Genomic DNA, 23,998 nt, shown 5'->3' on the forward strand with positions numbered 1-23,998 from the left:
AACGAGCCGACGAGATTTCACCAAACACCGACACCGACACGATATGGAGGTAATTTTTTAATATTATATTAGTGATGATGATTAGGTTAACATGATGATTAATATGTGTTGTTGATGATGTGATAATGTTGATTATGTTGTTTGGATGGATAAAACTGTCGGCCGGAGTCCGGCCGTCGGTTTACCTAGACTATCAGACGCGGCGTATAGCTCTATACGTCGCGTATGATATAATTTTTTTTTCTGTTTATTTTTAATAATAATAATAATATTATTATTAATATTAATATTATTATTAATATTATTATCAATATTTATTACTAGTATTTATTATTATTATTAATATTTTTATTATAATTATTATTATTATAATTATTATTATTATTTGTTATAAATATTATTAATAATATTTATTATTAGTATTTATTGTTATTATTAATATTTTTATTATAATAATAATTATTATTTGTTATAAATATTATTAATCATATTTATTATTAATATTTATTGTTATTATTAATATTTTTATTATAAGAATTATTATTATTTGTTGTAAATATTATTATAAATATTATTATTAATATTTATTATTACTATTTATTGTTATTATTGTAATCGTTATTGTTTTAATTATTATTATTATTTTTTATTATTATAGTTTGTGGACGACGAGATTGAGCACGAGCTCGAGCAGCTCGGGTAGGGCGAGGGGCGGGGCCGCGGGGCCCAGGGCCAGGGGCGGGGCCGCGGACCCCCGAGGGCAACAACGTGTTTTCCAGGTACCTTCACAGGCTGATTGCGATGTCCATTGCGGGTCGCAATCAGGGCGCGGATCACTGCAGCATACGCGACCTGTTTTTTTTAGGTGTCTGCTGACTCACATGCACTACAACCACGCTAGGGGTTTGCAGACTATTTTGTCGCCTACCAGTTCAGGCAGGGACGAGGGTCCTTGATGGGTGGCGGGTACGTCACCCAGCTTGCGATATCTCTAGGCCATGGAGACCAGGTGACGGCCTGCGTATCACTCCGACCCCTCCCTTCCCGCTGGACCGCCAGCGTTGCGGCGGCATGCACATTGTGCACTTCGTTCCCCGGGTCCCACGGCCCGCAGGACCGACTGGTGGCCGGGGCGGGGGCACGTGCACCTTACGTCCCGGTGCCTTTAGTCGAGCCTCCCTCGATCGCGGCACCGGAAGTGGAGCTTGTATATGAGCCTGTCGACGCGGGGGAGGGGGCCGGCGAGGATCCTGACGACGGTGGTGCCGAACGTGAGGATCCGGGCGCATCTCAGGTACGTTTTAATATATTATCATTTTATCGTTTCTTTTAATTTGACTTCGTATTAAACGTATTTCTGTGGTTTGTTGTTAGGGACCGACGCAGCACGTTCCACGCACATCGCGCGGTGCGTCTGGGTCCTGCCACCGATGCTAGGTTGGAGGCCCTAGAGTTGGAGATAAGGCGGATGTCGCGCCAGACGGACTGGCGGATGAGCCAGATGTCGCTCCAGATCGACTGGCTTGTTGCCAGTCGGGTAGCGGAGCTGTCTGGACAGCAGTACACCGTGCCACCGCCACCGCCACCAACCCCAGTTTTGACCACGAGGCGAGCACGTCTGGTGTGAGACGCGGACGGGGCGACGACGTGGATGCCCCGGAAGGTTCGGGGCCGAGGCGTAGGGGAGAGGACGACGCCGACGTTGGCGACGCGTTCGGGGGGCTCGTGGGCCACGACGACGACATGGGCATGGACATGGGGGACTTCACGTAGATTTTATGTTTTAGTTGTCATATTTTCTTTTATTTGTACAGATTTAACAATGATTTTTGGTATATATATGTGTTAACTGTTTTTCATCGAAAGGAAATTAAATAATAAATAAATAATTAATTAATATATAATGATAATAATAATAATAATAACAAAATAACAAAGAAAAAAAAACCATAATAAGACAAAATTGGTTGGATTTTCTAGGAACACCGGCCTATAACTTCGCGTATAGACGGCGTATAGGCCGGTGTTTTAGCAATTGGGTGGTGTCCCTAGAAAATCCTTAAAATAATCGGACAACTACTGTTTATCGTGATGATCTGGTTTGAAGTAATTCAGCAAGATATATTACCCTCCTTAAAATGAGCACCTTAACCCAAAACTTGAATGTAGATTGATATATTTGTGCAAATGCATGTTTTGCCCGTTTTGACCCGAAACTTGTTGATGTATAATAATTTATATCTCTTTTGGGCACTAAAATATCTCCAAGTAAGCGTAATATCTGTAATTATATTAGAATAAATAACTACTAATGTTTATTATTTCTATCTCTAGGTAAATATAACCTTAAAGAATAAACGAGCTGATATACAAAGAAAAACAGAGAAAACGATGAAAACAAACTTAACACACCCTATGGTGAATCATGGCATGGCCATGTTAAGAACATACGAGAAAAAGACAAATTCAGGAAGTCACAACATGGCCATGTTAACCTCAACACACCGGATGTTAACAAAAACAAGAGGAAAAGACAAAATAGAAGATTTGAAGCTCAACATGGCCATGTTTAACCTAAACACGCCCATGTTGAAAGTACAAGAGAAAAGGACAAATTTAGACTCTTCTTGACTCACCAAGGCCGTGTTTAGACTCACCACAGCCGTGTTCACTTTCCTGTTGTACCATCTGACAACTAGCATTAGTTACAACAAGATAAAATGATCACCACGGCCATGCCCAACTCACCACGGCTGTGTTAAAGTGTCCAACTCAGCCTATAAATACCATGTCATTCTTCATTGAATGCACACACCATTTACACCTTCAATCACATTAAATGCTTTTCAACCACATCCTTTCTCCATCATTAATAAAGGAATTATCCCATCCATCAAACCTTTGAAGATCAAGCAGATTAAGCTCTTGGAAGAAGTCATTAGCATCAAATATTAGTCATCCAAATTGGTTAGATTGTTCTAATAATTTGATCATGTTTGTATCTATTACTTTAATGTATAACATTATGTCTACTTTTGGCTAAACTTTTATAGTATCATCTTGGTTATAATGAATCTTAATTAAAGTTTAATAATATTGGTTAAACATGTGATCGATTTTTAATAAGTAAAGGTTATGTTGTAATTATCACTTAATGAGGAACGTTAAAACACTCTTAAAAGATACCCCAAGTGCTGAACTTGATGATAAGCTGAGGAATTGCTAGTCTTGTAAAGCCTTGGTTATAAACTTTAAAAGAGATACCAAGTACCAAGCTTTATGATAAGCCGGAGAACTGCTATTCTCGTAAGGGTTTGACTGAGAAAAAAACATAAATCCTAATATGAACATGGACCAAATGAAGTAACAATTCTTAGAAAGCTTTTTATTCTTATTTAAACCCCTCTCTCTCTCTCTCTCTCTCTCTCTCTGAATATATATATATATATATATATATATATATATATATGTGTGTGTGTGTGTGTATAGGGGTGAGTTCATTAGAGAACTCCAAAAAAATAGAAAACTAGGGAACTTGATCAATCTTACACTATCCATATAATGTTATAGTGTACCATTGTGTTATTTGATCGTCTACAACCCCCCCCCCCCCCCAAAAAAAAAAAAAAAAGAAAAAAAAAAAAAAAAAAAAACCTCACCCACCCATAGCTAAAAAAACTAACCCTCCACTCCTCTGGCTAAAAAACCTAACCCCCCACCTCACTTCCACCCACCCCCACGCCGGCTAAAAAAACCTACCCCCTACAACAAAGCCCAAAAGCAAAACCCTAAGAGCTAAATTAAACATGAAGGCTAAGCTAAGATTTTTTTTAGAACAAGGAATGCTAGATAAAATATTAAAGAAATGTGTAAGCTTTTGACAGTTAATTTAACATGGTCTGAAGTCGATCCGGTAGCAAACACCAAATCAAAATATTCATCTTTCTTGGCACATTCTTTTAGAAAGAACGACCTTTGCCAAGTCCTGTTGATCAAGGGTAAGATCTAACACCTTTTACCAAGAAAATGTCATCCAAAGTTCAAATCTCATATCCACTTATCATTCGAATTATTAGTCAAGGAAAGAGTTGCATGTTAAAAAGACCATGTCATTGAACAAAATTTTTTTCTTAACCTTCAAATTAAATAATATAAGAAATCACGAGCATAAACTAGATTCTCCAGCCCGCACATCTTTCCAACACATAATATTATATCCATTCCCTCACTTCCTAATAACCAAAACAGGAATTACGTGTTTGTCATTAAGCCTATTAGCCATCTTCAGTTTTAATTATAAAACCCATTTAGTTAAAACGTGTTTACGTGTTCAACCTAAACAGCTAAACCCACAAATTTCATGTTAGGTTTGTGTTATATCAACCCTTGATTTTAGTTAGTTTATTCCAACTTATTAACTAATTCATCCGTCTCGGTTATTGATAGAGTGAATAAAATGCCCTTTCATGTTTTAAATTCTTGAATCGAAATGTGTAGCATCAGTAGTTCACTCCTTCAATATTTTAAATTTAGAAATAGTTCTGTCATTTTTAATCGCAACCCGAAACCCAACCCGAATGACTTTTAACCCGAACTCGAAAGTACCCATACTCATGAAACCCGAACCCGAATCTAATGAACCCGAGTACAACCCGAACTAATACGAGTCGAGTACCAATTAGTTATTAATGAGTTTCAGGTAAACCCAAAAAACCCGTTTGACGAAGTATTCTATTCAGTTATTATATCACATGCCTTAGCATACTCAATGAATATCACTACCTACCCAATTCCTTTTTTAAGTCGCCTATTCCGTTTCGATTTCAATCCCATCAATCGATTATTATTTCAACATTCATTAATTCCATAGATTATATATGACTATTTATTCAATCAATCGATTGTTTTTCGGTCTCAGTTCATAAGTTAACCGCTTATTCATTCCATCAAATCGAAGCGTTCTTCAGGCTCTTTTGATTGAATTTTGTGGTTTGTTATTTGCTTATGTAAGTTAAAATCTGAAGATAATATATTTGCTTGAAGTTTTATTGTGTAGGTTCCCAAGTGTTCCAGCGTATATAATTTTTTATTTTTTTGGTTCAAATACTTGACACCTGATTAGCCCGTACTCATAAAATGCAAACCTGAATAACCCGGAGGAGTTTAGGGCCGAATATGAGTACTCGAAAAGAATTTCTCGAACCCGAAGAACGCGATCTAAAAAACTCAAAAATACAACCCGAATAACACCACCGTTTAGAAGTAAACTTTCTAGTAAGTTAATTTTCTCCATCTAATCAATGACTAGGAGAATACAGAGTTGATTTGGAATTCAAGAAATCTTGCATAAGACAGACAACTTTAACCATGGCTTCCAACTAGGGATGCCCATTTGATACTTGGTACCGGTACCGAAATCGATACCGATTCGGTACTGTCGGTATCGAATCGGTACCAAAGTTTTAAGTTTCGGGATCGGTACGGTACCGGTATTTTCCGAATTTTTACCTTCAATATGAATATTTCGGTACCGGTACTGGTACCAACATTTGGCGATTTTCGGAATCGGTATTTTCGGTACCGGTACCGGTCGGCACCGAACTCATCCCTACTTCCAACCAGAAAAGGTAAATTTTACAACCACTAGTTTTACAACATATACCAAAATCTTGGTACTCTTTTTTATCATTACACCGGTTTAATTGAATCACTGTTAATTATTTAGAGCATCTTTGAAATTCAGTTTGAAAACTTCTTATTGGCTTGTTGGCTTTTTCAAAAAACCATTTTAAAAAACCAAGATTTAGAGCTTTTAAAAACTGCTTTGTAACCCTTTTAAAAAGCTAAAATAAAAAAGATTTAGGTGATTGCCACACATTTTAACTTATTAGTTTAAAAAAAAAAACTAATAAACCAACAAACATTTTTCAAACTCGATCAAACATACTATCAATCCTAACATTTCTAAATGCAAAAGTTCACTCTTTCCCGACCTAAAACCTAAGATTTCTAAATGCAAAAGTTCACTCCTTCCCAACCTAAGATTTCTAAATGCAAAAGTTCACTCTTTCCGAAGTGTTCAAATTCCCTCAAAAGATATATTGTTTGTTAAAACATACTAAAGGGGTGTCACTTCAAGGAAAAATTTTCAAGTTAGTTTGAATTGGTTTTTCAATTGGAATTCGAATAGATTCTTTGATATATAATCCCCGTCATAATTTTTACATTTTCATCAAAAGCATTTTTAATTTATTGTATCTATCAAATATTTGCTTTTGAATTTATTGTATCCATCAAATATGTATTCGTTTGCTCTCTTATCTCTCACTTGGAGGCATCGTTTCTTGAAACCCTAAACGGTAAGTTTTTAGAATGTTTTATGAATTATAACAATAATGATATTGCAAGATTAATGTCTTGATCTTGTTTTAAATATATATTAAATATGTATTCATCTTTAAAGATTTGTCTAACCAATGCTTTATTTGCGTTTGAAAACAGGTTCTTATTAAATCATGATTTGGCCCAAGCTTTATATAATTGTAAGAATATTTTTAAGTTAAATATATATTTGTAAGTTATTTTGTTTAACTTTATTGATATGAATGAATCCTTAATATACCTGATGATTTAAAGATTTGATTATGTAGAATGTTAAGTAGTTTTGATGGAATGATTTGAAGACAAGGAGTTACATCCAAAGAGTTTAAGGTATGTATACTGGATTATAAGATACTTTGTATATTTACAAATATAATTATTTTTTTATATACATGTTTTAAATTATTATGAAAAATCTCCATAAGTTTCTATAAGCTATATGTACTCATTACTATATACATGTTTTTTTTTAAATTATGTTTAGTTGCTATTAAAAATATTATTCGTTTACAACAGATGAATTTTGATAAGGGGACAAACAATGTAGCTATCATATGAAAACACTACGAAATCATATTATAAACATTATATTTTTTTGATTACTTTATAGTTTATGAATTTGTTATTATCTCAACATCAATTATAGGTGATGAACTTAAAACAAATTTGTTATAACTTTACCTCATTATCTATTATACAACAGATTTTGATGAGGGGACAATCAATGTAGCTATTATATGAAACACTACGAAATAAGATAAGTATTATATATAATTTTTTTAATTAATTTATAATTTAACTTTTGTTATTACTTTATCTCAATATCTATTATAGATGATGAACTTAAAGCCCCTTCCCTTTCATCATTCAAGATTGTGAAAACTTGGTTTCTGTTTGGAGTATATCATGATTGTTTTAGGTTTGTACATAAATGGAATACGTATATTGAAATGTATATTCTAGTGGATGAATAAATATTTTATATATATATATATATATATATATATATTGTTGTTGTACGTATCCGTTTTATATAATTTGCATGTTGTATTTACTACATTGAAAACAAAACGGTTCACGGCCCATTGTGAAAACAATTATAGACACCGGTTTTGTGCCCGTTGTTATACATCGATTTTTTAACGCCAGTTCCTTTGTATTTAGTTACCATACAATGGTTTTTTTTATCGTTGTAATTTACAAATATATACACCGGTTAGAGGTCCGTTGTAAAAATTTTAGCACCACCGTTAAGTGTGAACTACTGTTAAGATATAACACACCTGTTGTTTAATCGTTTTAAATATCATATTTCATCTTTTGCAACGCAACATATGTAACGGTTTTCAAACTGTTTCAAAAACCCTTAATAAACGTTTTAAATGGTATTTTTCTATACTAGTGGAAGCTCCTATCTTTGCTCTCTTGCTAGTTACCAAGCTCGATATTCAGTATCTTGATGATCCCTGCTTTCTCTCTCTAAGATCAAGAAGATGATAGAACGGTAATTCGATATTTAACTGTAGGTTTATACGCTTATCCAACTTTGATTAATTATATAATGGCCCATTGACATTCATAATTAACACTTAGGTAGTAAAACCGTAAAGATACTCACTTTTATTATCGAACAATTCTTACTATATAATTTGGATCATTACACCTGTGCAACGCGTGAGAAGCCAGCAACAAGAGAATAAGATATTTTCTCTGTGGTCTCAACTCTCAATTATAACAGCTAGTTTCTAAGAAGGCTTTAAGAACATATTCATATTAAATCATCCTAGAGTACTATCAACACGGGGGACATAGCTACCACTCAGAGGTAACATCCGCTATCCCTCAATTTTTTATCGATAGTGTAATTTTTTTTTATTTAGTCTATTTATGTATTTCGCTACCCTTGAAAATATATAACGTTACTTTTATTTGTTTATAGCCAAACCAAATTAAAAGCTAAAACCCAAAAAGTTTAAAATCCAACCAAATTAATGTCCAAAACAAATAAAAGCATTGTTCGTTGTTCTCTTACGCTTAGATGCTTGGACTAAGCCGGACTTCAACATTTAATAAAAGAAAGTTTCATTCAGCCACTATCCACCCCACGTTGCTTCCACCGGCCCAAGCTGCCCCGACCCCCTACTGTCCTCCTCTGGTCACTGGACATCCACGCTGTAGCCGAGTAGACGATGACCGGTGTTCCCTCACTCGCTCTTCCACGGTTCGACTTCTACTTGTTCAGTTTATGTATACTTCTACTTTTATCTAAAATTATAATTGTTAATTTGTTTATATAAATTGTTAATTTGGATTTGTTTATGGGCAATTGAATCTTTGAATGATTGGTTATGGTTTATTAGATATTTAGACAATGTAAATTGAAATTGATTAGGGATTTAGGGTTTAAATTTTGTTTCTTTTAAAATTATAGAACTTGGAAGATGAAACGACAACGTTTTATTAACAATCTTTTTGAACGAAAATTCCAAAATGATGATATATGTTTAACAAGTTAAAAAAAGTTTTTATATGAAACACGGTAAAACAATTCGGTTACTATATGAAATATGAGAAAAAAAACATTGTTTACATTGTATGAAATACGGAACTAAAATTTGAACATTAACATTAAGATTTCTGTCTAGATCCTATATATATATGATGAGTATCAATATAAAACTCTTAAGTTGTTTAAAAAGTTGAAGAAACTCTTACTAAGTAACGTTTTTTATAAAACTTTTTGTATGTTCATGTTATCTGAGTGTAGTTTTATCACTTTTTATATCTATACTTACGATTTCAATTACGAAAAATAGTTTTTACACATATCTAACTTTTTTACACACACACACACACACACATATATATGTTATCACATAAAATTTACACATATATGTAAACTTGTGATTTATATATGTAATAAAAAATTTGTATACAAAATATGATAAAAGTAGTCTAAAATAATGTTAATATATGAAAAAAAAAATGTTTGGTTATTATGAGTTCTTAAAATTTTTTAACTTTTTTGAAGTTCTGAAATGATACCAATATATATATATATAAATGATACCAATATATATATATATATATATATATATATATTGGATGCCCTTGTAAAGAGAAAACTTAAAACTCTTAAAAATTATTTTTTAACTTTTTTTAAAAACTTTTATGTAGTTTCTTTTTTTTTCTCCCATTATTCTTATATGTTGATATTGTTAAAAAAAAAAATCTCGTCGGTAAGTTTGTCGGTGTGGTGCATACGTGCAATAATGTGTATTGCATATATGCAAGAGTGTTGTATTTCATAGAATACAACAATATTGCACATATTTGATACATACTATTTTATATATGCAATATATTACTAATGTGCACATCGAATACACATTACTACATATGTGTAATACAAAACTAATGTACATGTGTACTACATCGAATTTTTTTTGTTGCATATACACTACTACACATATGCAATACACAAATATTGAATATATGCAATTAAACACGATTGAACATAAAAAAACATAGTATTACACATGTGTAATAAAACATTATTGCACAGTAATACGTATGTACATTACAATGTTTTTTATTTTTTTTTCCGGGGAAGACTGAAGAGTAACAAAATATAAGAAAAATGAAAGAGACGAAAATTTGAAAATATTTTTTTTAAATTAAAAGTAATTCTTTAAGAGTTTTTTAGTTTTCTATTTAAAAATGAGTTTTCTCTTTATTCTCTTCATATATATATATATAGGGAGTGGATCAAGAGAAAACTCACCTTTATGGAGAAAACTTAAAAACTTTTAAAGAATTATTTTTAATTAAATATAAAAAATATTTTCAAATTTTCGTTTTTGCCATTATTCTTATATTTTGGTCCCCTTCACTCGAAAAAAATAAAAAAAATTAAAAAAAAACCCGCTGTAACGCACATACGTATTACTGTGCGAAACTGCTGTATTACACATGTGTATTACTATGTATTTTTAAGTTCAATAGTGTTTAGTTGTATATATTCAATATTTGTGTATTGTATATGTGTAGTAGTGTTGTATTATATGAAAAAAAATAATAATAAAATTAAAGTCGATGTAGTGCACATGTGCGTTAATGTTGTATTACACATACGTACTAATGTGTAATTGATGTGCGTATTAGTCTTATATTGCATATATACAATAGTATATATCAAATATGTGCAATCGTGTTGTAAAATATGCAATACAAACACTAATGCATACATGAGATGCACACCATTAGACATGTGCAATACACCGACGAGGTTACCGACAAGGGGTTTTTTTTTTTTTTTGAACTAATAACAAATATAAGAATATGGGAAAAAACAAAAACTTCAAAAAAAAATTTTAAAAAAAGTTAAAAATAGTTTTTAGGTGTTTTTAGGAGTTTTCAAGTTTAGGAGTTTTCACTGGATCCCACCCCTATATATATATAATGTACAATAATCGCTTAACGTATATTACGTATGCGACATACGTTTAGCTAAACGTTCAAACCTTTAAAAGTTCAAGCAAAAACTTAAACGTTCAGTTAAACCATTCAGCTAATACATTAAACTAAAACTTTCAAACCTTTAAAAGTTCAAGAAAAAACTTAAACGTTCAGCTAAAACCTTAAACATTCAGGCAAAAACTTTATATGTTCAAGCCAAATCTTAAACGTTCAATGTCAAAACCCATCATTCAGAACTCAAAATTGATCGATTGAAGCTTCAAATTGACGATTAATTTGAATCGATTTCAAAGATTAACTGATCAGTTGGCTTCAATTTCAATTCAACTAAACAAACCTGTGACGAGTTTTGCGTTTTTCCGATGAGTTCGTTGTCGATGGCGATGATGGTGATGAAGAGTGTTGATGGCGCCAGCGAGCGGTGGAGATGGAGATGGATTGAGCAGAGACCGTTTTTCCGGTGACGGCTCACACATAGGAGATCGTTGGGCAGTGAAGGTGATTTAGGGTTTCTTAAAATCAAGGGTAAAGGAAATCGCGTACCTATTGTACGATAAGGAATTAATGTATTGGATCCTTTATATATATATATATATATAGGGTATGGATCCTAAGAGAACCATTGGCAAATTGAGAACTTTGAGAACCATTTTCGACCACTAAAAAACAATCTCTAAAAAAATATTTAAAAAATTATAAAACAAAAAAATGAAAATTTTAAAAAATAAAAAAAACCAAAATTCTTATATTTCATTCCGGTTTCATTAAAAAAATGAATTTTTTTTATTTATATTATACCTATATACATATGTATACTTTCATTTAATCTCTAGTTTACGTAATGTACACATATGTACATTATCATTTACCTTAAATTATACATATGTGTATAAAAAAACATATGTGTACATATATGTACATATTATACATATATATGTATAATTTAATTAGCTAAACCGAGAAAATTCTTTTTTCGTTTTTTTAATTCTTACTATACCTATACACATATGTATACTTTCATTTAATCTCTATTTATGTAATGTACATATATGTACATTATCATTTACTTAAATTATACATATGTGTATAAAAGAACACATGTGTACATATATGTATATATTATACATATATGTATAATTTAGCTAAACCGATAAATTGCTTTTTTTTTTTGTTTTTTTAGAAACCGGAATGATAAATAAGAATTTTGGTTTTTTTACTTTTTTTATTTTTGTGTTTTTTTTATGATTTTTTTTTTATTTTTGGGATTTTTGTGGTCTAAAATAGTTCTTATAGTTCTCAATTTCCAAAAATTTCTCACCTGATTCTGATTATATATATATATATGGGTGAGATCCAGTGAAAACTACTCTTAAAAAGAAAACTTAAAAACTCCTAAAAATTATTTTTAACTTTTTTTAAAAAATTTTTTTGAAGTTTCTTTTTTTTTCACTATTCTTATATGTTGTTATTGGTTCAAAAAAAAACCCCTTGTCGGTAATCTCGTCGGTGTAGTGCACATGTGTAATAGTGTGCATTGCATATATGCAAAAGTGTTTGTATTGTATATAATACAAAACTATTGCACATATTTGATACAACATTATTGTATATATACAATATAAGACTAATACGCACATCGAATACACATTAGTGCGTATGTGTAATACAACATTAACGCACATGTGCACTACATCGACTTTTGTTTTATTATTATTTTTTTTTGCATATAATACAACACTACTACACATATACAATACAAAAATATTGAATATATACAATTAAACACTATTGAAATTAAAAATACATAGTAATACGCATGTGTAATACAACGGTTTCGCACAGTAATATGTATGTGCATTACAGCGGAACTTTTATTTATTTAATTTATTTATTTTTTATTTTTTTCGAGTGAAAGGGACCAAAATATAAAATAATGGCAAAAACGGAAATTTGAAAATATTTTTTTATATTTAATTAAAAATAATTCTTTAGGAGTTTTTAAATTTTTTCCCTAAAAATGAGTTTTCTCTTGATCCTCTTCCTATATATATATATATAAGGAGAGGATCAAGAGATAACTCTTTTTTAGAGAAAGAACTAATAAAGAAATATTTTTAATTTATTTAAAAAAAATAATTTTTTTTTCTTTCAGCCTTCTTATTGGTTGTTATTCTTCAATAGAAAAAAAATATAAAAATAAAAATAAAATAAAAATAATAAAAATAAAACTCGTTGTAGTGCACATATGCAATAAATCGACTTTTTTTATTGCACATGTGCACTAGTGTGTATTTTGATATATGCAATAGTGTTGAATAGCATATATATGCAATTGTTTGTATTGTATAAATGCAATAGTGTTATATTATATACAAAAATAAAAAAAATTGATATAGTGCATATGTGCATTAATGTTGTATTACGTAGATGCGATAGTGTGTGTTGCATACAATTATTAGGGTTGCATTTGCATATATTCGATAGTGTGTATTGTATAAGGCAGTTGTGTTGTATTATATGTAATAAAACACTATTTATAAATGCAATACACATTGCACACATATGAACGACATCGACGTTTTTTTTAGGAAATACATCTTATTATAAGGAAGAAAGAAAAAAAAATTCACAAAATATTTTTTAAAAAAATTTACAAATAAATCTTTATTAGTTCTCTAGTTCTCTCTATATCCCACCCCTATATATATACACATACACTACTAGTATACCCGCGCGATGCTGGGATGATGACAATATGTTTAAACATATTTTTAGTAGTTACAACCTTTTAAACATATGATAGAATACAGTTTCTTCAAAAAAAAAATGAATGTTTCTTTTTGTACGTTACAATTATTATAAATCCTAAAAACCTAGTTTTATACTCATGGTATGGTAGTTTAAAAAAATGATCGAAACTCATTTTGCTGAGCATTTTGACCTGAACCAAATCTATTATGATAGTCGTGATTATTTAGGAAGTCCTTTGTAACCTTCATAAACGACCAAAGATTAAATGTTCACGTTGTGTCAAAAATGATATTTTCTTTAAATGACCTAAATTCATTTTGCATACAATTGTTTTGACGCAAACCAAAACATAATTTTTTTTAAAGATGATTCAAACTCGTTATGCTTATAACATGTTTTAACAAGAACCAAAGTTGATAGCTTTTTTTTAATGTCCCGAACTCATTTTACACATTACTCGTCTTGATCTTGATCTGAACAAAACATTAAACTTTTTTTTATAATGACCTAAACCCATTTGCCTTACATCCCCATATAACTCGAACACATTTTGACATATCAAAGTCCTCGATCGTTGACCTGAAAAAATAAAAATAAAAAAAAAGTGATCGAAACTCATTTTGCTGGGCATTTTGACCCTAACCAAGTCTATTATGGTAGTCACGCTAATTTTGGAAGTATTTTGAAACATTCATAAACGACCAAAGATTTAATGTCCATCCTAAACCAAAATTGATACTTTTTTTTTAAATAGACTGAATTCATTTTACATATAATTGTTTTGACGCAAACCGAAGCCATTTTTTTTAAGATGATTCAAACTCATTATGCTTATAACCTGTTTTATATCCAGAAACAAATTTGACAACTCATTTTTTTAAATGATTGAAACTCATTTTACTTATTGCCTGTTGTGACCTGAACAAAATTTTAAACATTTTTTTTATAATGACATAAACTCATTTCGCTTACATCCGATTATAACTCGAACGCGTTTTGAACTGCCAAAGTCATCAATCGTTGAACCGAAACAATAAAAATATTTAAAAAAATTATCAAAACTCATTTTGATGGCATTTTGACTTGAACCAAAATTGATACTTTTTTTTAAATGACACGAACTCATTTTGGTTATAACATGCGCATCGATATTCCTACATCGTAGTGTCGACAAAAACAAACACGTTGTGATTGTATATTTGAAATTTATTAAAACTTATTATACTCAATGATATACATGAAAAACAAAGAAAAGGAATATAGATGAATATATGGGTAAACTTAAAGGGATGGAAGGATAATTATTAATTAAGTTTACAAAAGTTGAGATAGCTGAAGGGTTAAATTTGTAGTTATATTTTAGGTTCATAATTGCATATTTGAGTTGTACTTTTATGCTTTATTGACCTATACATTATAATAAACATATCAAAATAAAATAAAATTTACATTGAAACGTCAACAAAAATAAGCATAGTGCAATGGTAAGTTCGGTTGTTTTTTAAACACGATATATTAAAAGATATAAAAGAAATAATAATTTTAAATAAATTTGTCAAATAAATAGGAAAATATAGAGGGTTTATGTGTAATTAATATATAAATTAACAAAAGGTTTGTTAAAGTTGAAGAATTATTTTTGTAATTATGTTCTAAAGTAAATATTCTTAACCGTACAAAATGTTAAAACTACTATACTACCCTTGGATTTTTAAAATTTAATGCATTAGTGATTGTACTTTATGCAATAGTGATTGTACCTTTTAAAATTTAAGAGATCATTCACTCATGCATTATATATAGTATACACACACACACACACATGGGTGAGATCTAGAGAGGACTTCTCTTAATGAGAGAACTAGAGAACTAATAAAAAATTATTTTTAACTTTTAAAAAAAAATATTTTGTGATTTTTTTTTCTTTTCTCCTTCTAATAAGATGATATTGTTCCTAAAAAAACGTTGATGTAGTGCGTATGCACACTAATGTGTATTGCATATATACAATAGTGTTTTATTGCATATAATATAACACAATTGTATTATACAATACACACTATTGAATATATGCAAATACAACACGAATTATTGTATGCAATACATACTATCACATATACGTAATACAACATTAATGCACATATGCACTATATTGATTTTTTTATTTTTATATATAATATAACACTATTGTACTAATACAATACAAACAAATGCATATATACTATTCAACACTATTGCACATATTAAAATACACACTAGTGCACATATGCAATAAAAAACAATCGATGTATTGCATATGTGCACTACAACGAGTTTTTTTTTTATTTGCTACTTTTTTATTTTTTTTATTTTCATATTTTTTTCTAGGGAAGAATAACAACATATAAGAAGAATGAAAGAAAAAGACATTAAAAATATTTTTTTAATTAAATTAAAAGTATTTATTTATATATATTGATGGAAGGGAAAATGTCACCAAATTAAAACAAACAAAATGAGAATCCGCGTCTTTAAGGGGAACAAATATAAATTTGAAGTGTTGATAAAAGCGAATTAATAAAAGGATAGCTTTAGCTCAATTTGCATGTGTGGGAAAGTAAAGATTTGGCTAGCAACTGAAAAGTCTCAAGGTTGAATCATATCCAATCAGGTTTTATCATAGTATGTTTTTGGGCGGTGGTTTCTTCGTGGAACAAGATATGGTGGGCTTGGGCTACACAGCGTTGTTCGCGATCGCAAACATATAGGGTCGACTTTGTCATTTGTTTACTTCAGATAGTCAGGCTTTATTCATTGATCATTAAATAAAAAACAAAATACGATAGATAACACATCTCTCTTAATCACGCATCTAGTTTTATTGGTGAGAAGAAAAGTGACATTGTAAACTTAAAACACACATCCACTTTGCCCCATATTTTAGTAACCAAACATGAAAAACAATTTGATTCACCAAGTTGGTACATTTTGATTCAACAAAGGTGGTAGGGGACCATATCTAAGTTTGATGCATCTTCTTGGTTTCATAAATATATATATATATATATATATATATATATATATTAACAACCTACGATTTGAGTCCATAGATTTGGTTTAGGCTTCTTGTTGTGGGTCTATAAAAGGGGCGTTAAAAGTTAAAACTGATGTAGCGTGTTTATAACGTACCGTGTCCAACGCCGGGATGTTATGAGGTGTTAATTAACAAAATAACTATAGTTTTGACATAAAAAAAAAGTGGGGCCCTCCGATAACAAAAAATCATTTTTTTTTATCTCAATCATCCCTAACTAGTTTGCAAACCCACAAAACTCTAGTTAACGAGTTGGTTAGTTGTCTCACTACCTATGTAAAACTGACATGCTTTTTTAACTAACCCAACTACAATAACTAGCCTAACAATTTCAAAGGGTACGTATGTTTATTTTGAATAAAAGAATGAGGATCTAATCAACTGTCATAGTGAAAGCCTATGGAATTTGAACATATTCATACGAGTAATCTATATGTTGTGGTGGAACCACAATCAAAATTGTAACTTGTTAAACTCTTCTGGTTAATTCATGAAAATTATGGATGTCATCTCTTTTATGATTATCATTTTTTTTAATCATTTCAAAATATCCTAACAATTACTGTGAATTTGCAAATAAACGAATAACAAGCTTTGCCGCAACCCTCATTTAGATAGCAAACCCAACCCTATGACTATATGGGAGATTATTTCAATTAAAACATTTAACACCAACTATAATCTTTACGATCTAAATTGAAGGTTAAGACTATAATATCAATTACACGTGAGAGTGAATTCGTTGTTTGACTTAATGCACTTCGTCTCTCCACTTATAAACAAACAAAATTCAAAGACAACAAAATGAAGGATAAAAAGAAAACAAATCCACCATAACTCAAGGAAGTTAAGAAGTAAGAACAGATGATTCGTAAATTAAGAAAGATTGAGAAAACAAAAGAGGATCACAGCGCAGTTTGTTGCTCGTCTACCTGCGACTTCACTGTAAGCGCTTAGATGTTTTTAAGTAAAACATTGGACATTATTATACTGAGATGACAGTCAAGCCTTAGTGTTCTCATACCCTGATGAAATGCCACAATCTATCCAGTATCTCAAGATTTGAGATTAGAAATATAATAACTACATAACTTTGTTTAACAAACGCGTGACACTTGTACAAAAACCAAAAAAACTTGAACAAGAACAAGAACAACAATTGCCAAATCATTTGCAAGCCTGTCATGTGTGAGTACGATTTCCAAATCGTCTACTGTATATTCTTCTGCCAACCATCTTTCTTTTACACTTTGCACCCTCAGACTTGCTAAATAAGTCTGAATTAGCTTGAACAGTATTTTCCAGTCATGTGAAAGAACATAATTCCTTCGTAATTAACTATTAATTGGTTCTGGACATGCGAATATACCTAGCGGTGCTAAAGCAAAGAGTTGGATAAGGTTTTATGTTTTTAAAAGGGGTATTGGTTTAAATCTCGTGATAGCAAAAATAAAGGTTTAATTTTGAAGTATTGTTAGAGAATGCTAGTTACCGTTAACAAAACTCATTAAAAAATTACATTTTATTTATAATATGTAGATCTAAGAGTTTTATTATATCAAAAGAATCAAAATTCTTGCTCAAAGTGTATCTAACACATAGGATATCTTACAAGAATAGGCTAACTATTATTAGCCGTCCATTGTTGTGTACAAATTGCTAACTATTTAATGAAAAAATAAATGAATTGAGATTTCTATAGAAACGAAGATGTCTTTGTCTAATCCATAATCTTGGAACTTTATGATTAGAGATCTTAATATGTTAGAATTATGGTGATGGAAATTAGCTGTTTTTTAATCAAAATGTTGAGTGGGAAATGACAAGTGGTGAGCTTAGAGGTCTGCACATGGTTTTCCAGACTCCCGAGCTTTAACCCATTAGTATTCCTATTCCAATAATTCATCAGGAAACACCACACACCATTCTCATTGTTAGCGTATCTTTAAATAAATCTTTATTCAGTAACGTGTGTTGAAACTTGTCTTAGTTCGGGTCATCTTTATCTTACCAAAAAGAGTTTAATACGAAAATCTTTATCACTTCAAACTATATATGTATCAAAATCTCTTCACAGCCATACACATCTTATGACTTTTTGTTTCTTTTTCTTCTCTTCCTGTATCTCGCAATAAAACTGATTTCATTACTATTTATTTTATGTTGTTTGGTTACTTTTTTCTTGAATATATGGATTCATCACTCAGTAACCCTCGGATTGTTTATTTTTCAATCCCTGTTTTCACTTTTGCTTGTGGGGATCTAACTATGTTTTTCATCACAACTTTAATATTGTCTTCTTCTGCGTTTTTGTTCTTGAAACGCTCAAAACACAACGTACGTGTTCTTGATCACCAAGAACTTGAGTTAGATCTTATGACTTCAGAGCAGAATGATTCATATCCACAATCAAATGTGGTGGCTAAAGGCGTGGGCTTACCGGATTCTTGCTCCCATAGTGGCCAGTTTTCATGCACAACTGAAGAAGATTCAGACTTTGATGGGTGCCAATATTCACATGAGGCATGCCGGATATCTGACTGCTCGGACGGCTCTATATCCGACGAAGAGAGCTTAATAGAAATCGAACTCCCGAGTGGTCACTACGTCGGGTACAAAAGCTGTAAAGGTGAAGGAGAACCCAAGTTCTGTCGTCGGCAAAGGTCTTCGGATTCAGTGTTATGGTGGCCGGAGATGAATGAGGAAGAAAATATGATAGAAATTGACATATCGATTGGTTCAATTAAATGCTCAAGATTTGAAATTAAAGCATGAGTAATCAATAATATCTCATGATCATATTGATGTACGTTGGGTATTCCTTTAGGGTTTAAAGGTTTTTTTTAATCCAATATGGATTTTGTATCCTTTCCCCTCAAGAAAACGGATTTAATATGTCTGAAATTTGAGTTCCGGAGTTACTGTATATATCTTTAGAGCATCTCCAATACGTGCCGTTTACAAACCATCAGATCAGCTCAACATAATATTCAAACCTTCATTTTAAAAAACTTCAATGAATTTTTTTTAAAAATAGGAAATTAGTTAGGGATAAAATAGTTTTTAGAATAGAGAAAAGTTGGTGATGACTTGTAGGAGATCCGTCATTTGAAATGACGGATATCAAAAAATAGGTCTTGTCAGTTTTTGTCTGGTGAGGTGGACCAGACACTTGTGTTCCGCCATTTCAAATGGCGGTTCTTGTATATTTTATTCGTATTCCGCCATTTCAAATGGCGAATGTCAGTTTATAGTTGACCGGCGGTATATCTAGCTTACCCCTATATGTCCAAAGTATTTTTGATAGACGTCCGCCATTTAAAATGGCAGATGTCCTCTTTACATCCGTCATTTCAAATGGCAGATGTGAATAATGCCATGTACTTTCTTCTGACCATTGATTGACAAGTTCTTTTTATTTCATTATATTTGACAGACATCCGTCATTTCAAATGGAGAATGTAAATAGTGATTTTGTACTTGATTTGACAACTCTCCTTTATCTTTCTATATATATTTTTAATTTATTTTAATTTTTTAAAAATACATTGTTTAAAAAATAATGTAATTAACAAAAATAATTTTAGATGTTAGGTAACTGTATATTCTTTTAAGATGTACATATTAATATTTACGAGAGACAACTAATAATCTTAGATTACACGCTAGCTTTGCTACATATTATTAAACTGGATATTTAATGTTACTTTTGTGGTTTTAGAATATACGTACAATAATAAAATTTTCAATTATTTTGCTATAGAACTTTTAAAACTTCTATTCTTTTTTTTATGGTGGCTTTAAACAATCATTTTGGTTACTATACGAAATCACTGTCCAAGAATATAAGGTAAATGTCATTCCCATTTTTATGAAGTGGTAATATGATTAGGCTATATCAATATTACTTTAAAATAAAAATTAGTTGAGTTCAGCCATATTTTTTTTGGGATTTGGTTTTTTAAAATACCAAGTTCCGTTATTTGAAATGGCAGGTGTCTTCCTGACATCCACCATTTCAAATGGCAAGTGTGAACAGTACCCGTACTACCTAGATTTGACCACTTATTCTTTTAATATGTTAATGTTTCTTTATTTTATTTATGAGTCTTTTATATTTAAAAAATATGGCTAGTAATAAAAAGGACTCATAAATAAAAGAAAAAATTACATTTTTTGTCCTTTTAAATATCATAAATTATGGAATGAATCATTTTTGAAAATGAGTTTCACTCTTTATCCTTTATTTGGGTTTTTGACTCGGTTTTTGTCATTTACACTAATCTCCATCCAAAATCTTAGTTAAGTATTGACATGTGCTAAGCCCGTAAGGGCATTTTAGTCTTTTTACCTTTTAACAGGCTATTTGTGTAATTATCTTAAAGATTTGGTAACCTAATAATAAAAATAATAATAATATTAATAATAAAGCAACATCTCTCTCTCTCTCTCATGTAAACAACCCCCACCTCTTTAACACCAAAAATATCATTGGCTTCATCTCCATCATCCAGACTAACTCCGACGACCTTATTTTTTTGGTGATATTCAACCACCATCGAGGTTGAATATCATATTCCAACCCATGCACCCTCCTCCATCTATTTTACTCTCTCCAACACCATCAATCATCATCGTCGGAAACCTCCACATCTGTCACCACCAACTGCCATTACAACTTGTGGATAGAGACACACACAAAAGATAATAGAGAAAGCACGACTGACTAGTTTGACGAGAGAGAAAAGAGATCTGAACACTTTGATTGCAAAATATGATATCAGTTGGGTGGTGGTTGTGATGAGCAATTCATGACGAGAGGGATGAAGTTGTGAATGACGAATTAAGAGAGTTTCATAAGATGAGACAGATGAAATTAGGGCCTTTTGGATGATGAAACCGGGTTGTTTTGATTGAACTGAAATTGGATGAAGATCGGGACCCACCAGATTAATAAGCTTTCTTATTTTTTTAACATTATTTAATTTATTTCAAATCATAAATGAGTTACATATCCAAATCTTTAAGTTTGTAACACAAATAGTCCTTAAAGGGTAAAAGGACGAAAATGCCCTCATGTGCAGTGCATATGAGGTGACTTAACTGGAAAACTTAACGCCCGTTAGTGTAAATGACTAAAGCCGAGGCAAAAACCCAAATAAATGATAAAGAACGAAACTCATTTTCAAAAAGAACCAATTCCATAATTTGTGATATTTAAAAGGACAAAAAATGTAATTTTTTCTCAACTATTAGTGATCATAATCAACCATCATAACGCTAACTAACCAATATTTATCATAAATGAACATCAATGACCCTAACTGACCCAACTGATATTTCTTTTAACATTAATGACCATGGTTCACATTTAATCCCTAATAACAATAATTTCTCTTGATTTTTATATTGCCTTTAATTGATCCTAAGAAACCAATTGTTGACCCACCACCCAACTGATATCATATTTACATTAGAGACAATCATTAATTAACCAATACTTACACTAATCTCGCTATCTAATCATTATTACTTAATATTGGCCATAATCGATACTCCTTGACCTTGTCGATAATCATCATTGACCGATGATGACGTTAGTTATGCATATATGACCACGATTAATCATCACTGGATAATATTTATTAAAGTTACCCCTACACAAGCTGACCCCGATTGCCCATGGTTGCCCCTAAGGCTGTTCATGAGTTAAGCCCCTAAGGCTGACCTCGATTGCCCATCATTGACCGATAATGACGTTAGTTATGCATATATGACCACGATTAATCATCACTGGATATTTTTTAAAGTTACCCCTACACAAGTTGACCCCGATTGCCCATGGTTGCCCCTAAGGCTGTTCATGAGTTAAGCCAAGCCAATGCAAGCTCGGGATAAGCTTAAATATTAACCAAACTAGTTTGGCTAGGCTTGAATTTAAATCAAGTCAACTAAACTTAGCTCGGTTTCAAACTGTGCCCTCAGGACATCCCCGGTTTCCCTTAATTAACCATAATCATAATCAACAACTATTGACCCTAGTTAATCAACTTTTACTTGAAACACATTGTTTGGTGCCATAAGAAATTTTTAGAATTTTTTATTTAAAAGTTTTAATGCTTTTTTCTTTTAGTTTTTTTTGGGGTTTCCTTTTTTTTGATTAAAGTATCTTTAGTTTGTAAATATGTTTTTTTTTGGTTTTTGGTACCCCTAACAAACCTAAACGATAAATCGAATTCGTGTCAAAAGTCGTCGCAACGTTCGAATTTTACCAATTTTTGCTGTAGTAATTGATTTTTAAACATTAAAGATATTATGTATATCAAAAAGATATTCGAATTTATATTTGATTCATTTATGTAATGCTCGAAAAAAGTCAAATAAAAAATAATGAATATTTTTAATGATTAACTATAGTTAATAATTGAAATTTGAAATTTTGGATAAAAGGAATTTAATGATTAAAGTATACGATAACATAAAAATTAAATAGAAGCCTAATAATTGTTTCAATCTCTAAAACATATCAGCGGTTTATCAAGAAACCGCGTACAAATTATATCAAACGTCAATTAATTCGCGTTACCAAGTTATGTGGGGAGTGAGTCGATTCTAGCATTGGATATATCGGAGCAGTCATGAGTCCACTTGTCCAAGAATCGAACATTCGAGAGGTTAGTGAATCGAATCATTGTTGTTCTGTTATATGATTTACCAGTTTTGATTATTTGTTGTATCCATATTCATTCGTGTGTATTTGTAGAATGCATTGCTTATTGTTGCTCTTTGGTTCATACTTCATATAATGGCTGAATTAGTTCATATTTGTTTATAACTAGTAATCATTATTATTCTTGGCTATCCTGTGACAAAGGTATGGATGCAGTTTTTTTATATGCTGGACAAATGAAGTTGCAAGTAACATCGAACAAATACAGGGAAACTAGAACCATAAATGATAAAAGGAGCCAACAATTAAGGTAACAAGTTAGACTACCAATCATTATGATTCTTGGTTCCTGCTGTATCAAAAGTTCAAAATGTCACACCCCAACCTAAGGTGGAAATACCGGGATGTGATCCGATTGCTCACAGCTCGAAGATACTATCATAAATATAAATGACAAAATCTAATTAATTATTTTGTTCAAATAATACACACAATAATCAAATACAACTAAACAATTCAAATAAATAAATACAACAAGTCTAAATCCATGTATGTTTTCATTATAATCCTAAGGTCTTTCTAAGTGTCCATTTTTCAACTCAGGCAACCTGTATATGCGTAGAAAATAGAGTTTTGTCAACAAA

The sequence above is a fragment of the Bidens hawaiensis genome, unplaced genomic scaffold, assembly GCF_021521415.1.
Source record: "Bidens hawaiensis isolate Kalapana, Puna unplaced genomic scaffold, B.hawaiensis_p1.1 tig00018244_1, whole genome shotgun sequence".
Classification (NCBI taxonomy): Eukaryota; Viridiplantae; Streptophyta; class Magnoliopsida; order Asterales; family Asteraceae; genus Bidens; species Bidens hawaiensis.